This window comes from Mobula hypostoma, chromosome 26, assembly GCF_963921235.1.
Source record: "Mobula hypostoma chromosome 26, sMobHyp1.1, whole genome shotgun sequence".
Lineage (NCBI taxonomy): Eukaryota > Metazoa > Chordata > Chondrichthyes > Myliobatiformes > Myliobatidae > Mobula > Mobula hypostoma.
The window spans coordinates 40,527,555-40,535,702 of NC_086122.1; the positions used below are offsets into that span (position 1 = coordinate 40,527,555).

Consider the following 8,148-nt stretch of genomic DNA (forward strand, 5'->3'; position numbering starts at 1 on the left):
GAGGCCAGTCTTTCAGTATATTTAAGGCAGGTTGATAGAATCTTGATTGGTCAGGGCATGAAGGGATAAGGCGAGAGGCAGGAGTTGGGGCTGAGAGGAAAGATGGAAATGGTGGAGCAGATTCGTTGGGCCAAATGGACTCATTTTGTTCCTATATTTTATGGTCTTAAGGAACTTCCAACTGTAGCAATGAGAGATTGAAAATGTATTTAACAACTCCGCTAGATGGCCTCCGAGATAGAGAACTCTAGGTCACCGGGTGCTGCAGGAATTCTCATAGCTGTAGTTTTATTCTTCCTTTTAAAGCGAGCATAAAAGGTCTTTCAGTTTCTCCACTTTGTTGTGTGTTTGAGATATGGGAACTCTGGGAGACCTCCTGTCTTCCAGATAACTACATCTACACCAGGTGCACTGAGCTGCAGCTCGTCGGAGAACATGTTAAGGAACTTGAGCTGCAGTTCCATGACCTGCGACTCATACGGGAAACTGAGGAAGTGATTGATAGGAGCTACAGGGATGTAGTCACCCCTAGGTTGCAGGACGCGAGTGCCCAGATGAATGTCAGAAGGAAGAGAAATGAAAAGCCTCTGTAGCCATTCCTTCAATAATAATTACACCACTTTGAATACTGCTGAGGGAGATGACTTACCTAGGGGATCTGGAGCAACTGGGTCTTTGGAACTGAGCCTGGTACTGTGTCTCAGAAGAGAAGAGAGGTGAAAAGTGACAGGAGAATCATAGTTGGAGTAACACCCAGGTGATAAGTTGCCTTCCAGGTGCCAGAGTCATGAATGTCTCGGATCGCATCCACGGCATTCTTAAGGGGGAGGAGGAGCAGCCAGAAGTCTTGATACATATTGGCACCAATGATATAGGTATGAAAGCTGAGCAGGTCCCAAAGAGAGATTTTAGGGAGCTAGATAGAAAGCTGAATTGCAGGAACCTCCAGGGTAGTAACCTGAGGGAGTCCAATATCCTTGCAGGAAGGTTTTCTAGAGCTGTTTGGGAGGGATTAAATTAATTTGGCAGGGGATGCGAACTGGAGTGATAAGTCTGAGGATGGGATAGTTGTTTCACAAACAGAGGTAGTCTGTAGTGAGACTGTTAGCAAGAAGAGGCTAATGACATGGCAAAATTACAGTCAACAGGATGAGTCAAAAGGAGGACAAAATTGAAAAGGATAGGTAGAGGGGTTGGCATGGCATGATTAAGATGACTTGAGTCTAAAATCCTCGGCAGCCTCTTGTGATCCTCTGCATTGGAGGCTCCATATCAGGCTGTGTTGAAACAGGCCAGAATATTCTCCATCTCACCTCTATGGAAACTTGTAAGAGCTTTTGATAATATAGCAAATTTCCTCAGTCAGAATTCAGAATCAGGTTTATTATCAATGACTCACAAAATTTGTTGTTTTGCAGCAGCACTATCTTATAATACATAAATAATGACTATAAGTTACAATAAAAATATTATAAAAATTAACATGTAGTGCAGAAAGACAACAAAATAGTGAGGTAGTGTTCATGGATTCAGGGACCATTCAGAAATCTGATGAAGGAGAGGAAGAGTCGGAGACTACCGAGATGGTATATGGAGCAACACCTCACATACCGTTTAGGTAGCATCCAGCCCCTTGGTATGAACATAGAATTCTACAACTTCCGGTAATTCCCTCCCCCTCCTTTCCTCTATCCCTATGTCACTCTGCCCCCTCCCCCAGTTGTCTACCACCTCCCTCATGGTTCTGGTCCAAAACGTCGACTGATCTTTTCCACGGATGCTGCCCGACCTGCTGAGTTCCTCCAGTGTGTTGTGAGTGTTGAAGGAGAGGAAGAGGCTGTTCCTAAAACATTGCGTGTGTCTGCTGGCCCTGGTATAAGAACTTAAGAAATAGAAGTAGGAGTAGGTTATCTGGCCTGTCGAACCTGCTCCGTCATTCAATAAGATCATGGCTGATCCGGCCATGGACACATCTCCCTCTACCTGCCTTTTCCCCATAACCTTTAATTGCCCTACCATACAAAGATCTATCCAACCTTTTCTTAAATATATTTACTGAGGTAGCCTCCATTGCTTCATTGGGCAGCGAATTCTACAGATGCACCAGTCTCTGGGAAAAGTAGTTCCTCCTCATCTCTGTCCTAAATTTACTCCCCCGAATCTTGAGGCTATCTCCCCTAGTTCTAGTCTCACCTACCAGTGGAAACAACTTTCCTGCCTCTATCTTATCTACCCCTTTCATAATTTTATATGTTTCTATAAGATCTCCTCTCATTCTTCTGAATTCCAGCGAATACAGACCCAGGTGACTCAATCTTTCCTCATAGTCTAACCCCCTCATCTCTGGCATCAACCTGGTAAACCTCCTTTGCACTGTCTTCAAAGCCAGTATACCCTTCTTCAAGTAAGGAGACCAGAACTGCACACAGTACTCCAAGTGAGGCTTCACCAGCACCCTGTACAGTTGCAGCATAACCTCCCTGCTCTTAAAATCAATCCCCCTCTGATGGCAATAATGGGAAGAGAGCATGGGGGACCTTCATCATGGATACTACCTTCTTGAGACATCACCTTTTGAAGATTTCATTGATGGTGGGAAGATTTGTGTCCATGATAGAACTCACAACAATGTACCTCCTAGAGCCTGTCTGCTGCCATGGGCTCTACAATTTCCTCTCTTAGCCCCTCCCTATCTCAATTCTCTTTTATGTTCTTCAAAGCCTACATTTTTTTGCTAATCAGTTGCTCACCTGCCCTAAAATCTCCTTATATTAATGATTCTCCTATTCATTCAATAATATTCCTTTGAAACGTCTTGGAACATTTCCAATGAAGTATAATTGTAAGTTGTTTTTTGTTGTCAAGTATAGGCATTTATTCCCATTTCCCAAATAAATGAGAGATTCAGTGTCAGACTAATGTCACTGAATGTTAAAATTGCACCTGCTTAGTAGTATTTTTTATGTAGCCCGTAAACAATCATTCCCATTCCCAGACAACAGGAATTCTGCAGATGCTATAGCGAGTTTGAGTCAAAGTCTGGTCGAAAAGTTGAAAGATTCCCATTCCCAGTCTATTTTAAATGGGTTTATCAATTAGGGAATCTAAATATTCTGAAAAGTTAGACAAGTTGGTGAGCTTGTGTGGAAGAGTTACAGTAAGAGCTAGTGTTCAAGTATTATTTTACCTATTATTTTCCATTGGTTATTTGTTCTTATAACTAATCAAACATAAATATTGTACTACTGCTACTAATCATATTTTCTTTGGCAGATGAACACAGATTACCGACTTGTCTAACAGCCAAAATCAACATCTCTTCTACTAACATCTGTCTCTGTTGTGTTATTCTCCAATCCCAGGATAAAAAGAAACTTGCCATATGGACCATCTTTCATGGTTTCCAGGTAATGTAAAAGGAATGAAGCACTCATGGGAAGTGTTGAATCTTGTTTACACTCTCACAAAGAACAATCAGGTAATAAGCATATAACTTGAAAAAGGACCTAGTGCTTTCTGGGCATATATGACAAATAAACTCTTCTCGGGCTTCCAGCCGGATATAGTATCGATTATAACCGACGTTTCAATGATAAACTCCGCCATCTTCATTAGGGATGATGCCTGGGCATGTCGAAGAAAAGGTGAGTCAAAAGGGCACTGTTATGGTAGTCAAGGGAGATGCAGGTTGATTGGGAAAATCAGGTTGGTAATGGATCTGAAGAGAGTGAGGTTGTTGAATGCCGACGAGATGGCTTTTTAGAGCAGTTTATCATTGAGTCTACCAGGGATTAGCTTTACTGGTTTGGGTGTTATGTAAAGAACCGGACGCGATTAGGGAGCTTGAGGTAAAAGAACCCTTAGGAACCAGTGATCACAATATGATTGAGCTCAACTTGAAATTTGATAGGGAGGAAGTAAAGTCTGATGTAGCAATATTTCAGTGGTGTAAGGGAAATTACAGTGGTATGAGAGGAGTTGGCCAAAGTAAATTGGAAGGAGCTGCTGGCAGGGACGTCAGCAGAGCAGCAATGGTGTGAGTTTCTGGGAAAAATGAGGATGGTGCAGGACATATGTATTCCAAAAATGAAGAAATACTCAAATGGCAAAATTTTACAACCATGGCAGACAAGTGAAGTCAAAGCTATTGTAAAAACAAAAGAAAAATAAAACAAAGCAAAAATTAGTGGAAAGATAGAGAATTGGGAAGTTTAAGATGATGGAAAAGATTTGTAGCTTGGGTTGAGGATGTTGTTGTTGAGTGGCTCACTGAGCTGACTTGTTAGCTTGCAGACGTTTCAATACCCAGCTAGGCACATCATCAGTGCAATTTTCTACGAATGAAATGTTGGTGATCTACATCGTTCATCTTTTACATACCCTGTGATTAGTCCGTTTGTATGTTTGTGTGTTTCTGTTGTGTGTGTGTGTGTGTGTGTGTGTGTGTGTGTGTGTGTGTGTATACGTGCCATTTCTATTGGTTACCAATTAAGTAATCCACGATTGGTTCGTTAAAATCCGATTAGGTGTTAATTGTCCAGGCTGCGTTAGTCGACCGTTACTTAAGAGCAATATGACAGCAGCACATTACTGATCAGAGAGAACCGGAGGAAAAGGAGTTAGTCCTCCCACAGCCGGGCAGCCAAGTCATGGTGAGGGTGCTGCTTGAAAGGGGAGGGTTTGGTCCCAGATGGATTGGACCACAGATGGTACTTCTCACAAGTGACGTTGTGTCTGTGTGCAGACTTGGCGAGACAGCCAGTGGAAACACTGGGCTCAAGTTAAACTGCAAGACTCACCTCCTTGTTGCTCCCAGTAACCATGTAATTACAGAGAACCTAAGAGATGAACACAAGCTGGTCACACGAGACCTGACCACAGCCGATGAAAACATTACCCACAGGAAACACAAAGGCAGAAGACACTGAGATCATGGCAGAAACCTGTGAATAGCATGCTGAAGTGTGATAGTGATGGTACTCTGTAATGAAGGTTGGTTACAGAAGGTAGATGACTAGTTTAATGGCATAGAACAGAAAAGATATTGGGGAAAATAGATGGGGAGGGATTTAAGTTAAAGCAGAGATAGCAAGTTCCACATCTTTGATGGCATTTCAGACTGAGAAAGACTGCACACGGCATCTGAAGGCAGTCATCCCCAGTCTGAATGGGGAGTGAATACAAATGAGCTGGGCCCTTTCCGCAGTCGGACCAGTGATCAGCTGGACAGTTTGACAGAGGGTGCAACTGGACAGAGGTCTTTGCAGTCATTCAAATGGAGACCACCCCCAATCCCTTCCTGTACATTGCTGAGAGGCTCTGGTACATAGCTGCCAGAGAACGAAGCGGTGAAGACAAGGAATATGATTAAGCTGCAATTGGCCTGCAGGGGAAGAGCCAACAGGAATATGAATGAAGCTGGATTTCTAAAGACTGTTATTCAAATTTCTGGAACCATCTCTCTGTTTAGCATTTTATAGGCGGAAATTAGGGATGATAGGGTAAATGTAGAGGCACACAAAATAATCTGGAGGGGAGGATTTCCAAGGCAGGGCATTTTTGCTGCCTTATTTAAGTAGATCCTCCTTTAGGTTGGCCTTTCCTGGTACAAATTTATTTTTGTCCGGGAGGGCCAAGGGGAGGGACTGTTAGTGATTTTGGGGTTTAGGACACTTCCATTTTGCAATTGACTTTGGTGACCAGTTTTCAATCTGAAAGTGTATTGTGCATTTAATTTGGAATGCAGCTCTGAACAATAGGTTCCTAAAAGCTGTGAATCCCAGTCCCAACAATGCTGATTAAAATGCATTTGGATGCCTGTGATGGGGATGTGAATCAGGAGGTGTGAAGGTTGCATGTAGTTTCAAAGAAAGGATTGTCCATACATTGTAAATATGGAATTGTCCTTTGATGTTTGGCACATAAAAGATCGAGCCCCATGTGGGGCCAGTGAGACCTTTTGACCAAAAGCATCTCTATCTAATGCCTGCTGTACCTTGTTCTGTCAAATAAAGGAGCTACTTTGTATCTACCAGTAATTTTCTCCGATGACTTCAGCTGGGGCAGTGTGACTCAAAGGGATGGGAGGGACGACTCCGTACTGTATCACAAAATAAATAAATAAAATAAACACCAATGATTATGGAAGAAGGCAGGAGAATGGGGTTGAGAGGGAGAATAAATTAGCCATGATAAAATGGTGGAACAGACTCAATGGGCTGAATGGCCTAAATCTGCTCCAATGTCTTATGGTCTTACGTTCTCACTCTCAACCTGCTCCCATTCACTCCCTGATCAGATCATCTTGAACTTGTTCGTAGCTTATCCCCATGGTCAGCCCTATCAGATACATCCCCCTCCCTGACCCTCCCTGTCGCTTAACAAGCTTTCCTTGCTTCCTTCCCTGTTCATCTTTATCTTAAAACATTAACTCTGTTTGTCTTCCCGCAGGTAGTCAGTATTTCCAGCATTTTCAGTTTTATGTTATATGGTTGCCCGATGAAAGACAGGAAGCTCTAAGAGCAGTACCTTTCTCCTGAACTGTGCAGCAGAGATTCCAGCACCAAGAATTCTATGCATATTCCTTTCTTTTCAGTGTTCTGTCAATAAGAAAGCCACAAATCACTTCAATGATAACAGGTGTTTTATCAGATTAACATCAAAAAAGCCTTGTCCAGTTAGTAAGTTTGTTATTAATCTGTCAGAGCACAGAGAACCTATTAAGACTTCAGGAATTTCTAAGGAGAGAGTGTCAGGAAACCAAAGGCAAGTTGAAACCACAATTACTTCCATAAATCATATATAAATTTTCTCATAATTCTGTAGAAATTTGATCATCTCCTACTTATGCAACTTTCTTTACCTTCTCCTAGCTTTAGGCTGTCTCCCTATCCATCTTGTGGAATTTATAAAGGGAAGACTCTCAGAACTGTATGGATTTTTGCTACATTCCACAACAAAATGTGTTTTCAAAATTCTAGCTCATTGTTAATCAGCTCCTTGATCTTGACACTGCAGAGAGAGAAAGACAGAGAAAGCCGTGGACCAACAACAGAGAGAACTGCAGCCATCGGGAAGCTGAAGACAAGAAAAAGACAAGTATTGGAACTCTAAAGATACACACAGTCAGAAGTTTTTAAATAAAATGTCACTTAATGTTCTCCCTTTTCTGTGTTTCCTGCTCCGTCTCCACTTTTACAGCATTGAATCAGGCCTTTCAGCTCAACGGATCCATTTTGGAATTCATGCTTCACTTCCCTCCTTACTCCATCTAACTCCACCAACATAGTTTTTTGCTCCTTTCACCCTCCTGTGTTTATCTAGGTCCCCTTTGACTGCATGTAGGTATATGTACACCCCTTTCTGAGGACTGAGTGATACTGAGATTAGTGCTGCAGCTTCAAACTTCCACAGGGTGTATGTTTTGTCTGTGTCCATTTGAGTTTCGTCCTGATCCTTTTGTTTCTTTTTGCATCCCGGAGTCTTGCTGGTAGGTTAATTAGCAGCTACAAATTACTCCTTATTGTAGGTTAGTGGAAAGAAAACTCAAAGTAGATTTAATGTGTGGGACAGAGTTAATAGCAGGGGTTCAGGGAAACAATTGGAGGTAGAAATGGGACTGATGTGTTGCTCCTCTGGCAGTTAAAATGGACTCAATGGGCCAAATGGGCTCCTCTTGTGTCATTGTATATAAAAGATCTTGAAGTTTGCATTCCAGTGACCAAAAGGCATTTATGGCTTTTAACTCCTCCATTCTCCTGAAAGAGGAAACATTACTCTACATCTGTACAATCACACCCATTTCATAATTCCATGTTCCTCTTAGCTGAAGTGTTTTAAACTGTTGTGCATGATTCTTTTAATTTTGCAGAGGAAGTGCTGATGGAGTGGATGTACAAAGGAGAAGAGGATGTTACCGGGACTGAGGAGGGGTGGGGCTTGAGTTAAAAACAGAGGCTGGGTAGGGTAAGACTTTTTTCCCTGGAACATTGGGGGCTGAGCAAGACCTTATAGAGATAAATAAAATCATGAGAGGTGTAGATAAGGCAATTAATCACAGTACTTCCCCAGAACAACATTCACAACACGCTGGAGGAACTCAGCAGGTCGGGCAGCATCCGTGGAAAAGATTGGTTGAAATTTCGGGCC

At 42.3% G+C, this 8,148-nt stretch overlaps 1 long non-coding RNA gene across 1 annotated transcript in view; it reads left to right on the forward strand.

Annotated features, from left to right (window-relative positions):
* LOC134338185 (uncharacterized) overlaps positions 1-7,115 on the forward strand; it is a 128,699-nt gene extending 121,584 nt beyond the window's left edge. The window contains exon 4 of the long non-coding RNA XR_010016163.1: positions 7,018-7,115. This is a non-coding gene — a long non-coding RNA (uncharacterized LOC134338185). The remainder of the gene's footprint in view (positions 1-7,017) is intronic.
* The last annotated feature ends 1,033 nt before the right edge of the window (positions 7,116-8,148 follow it).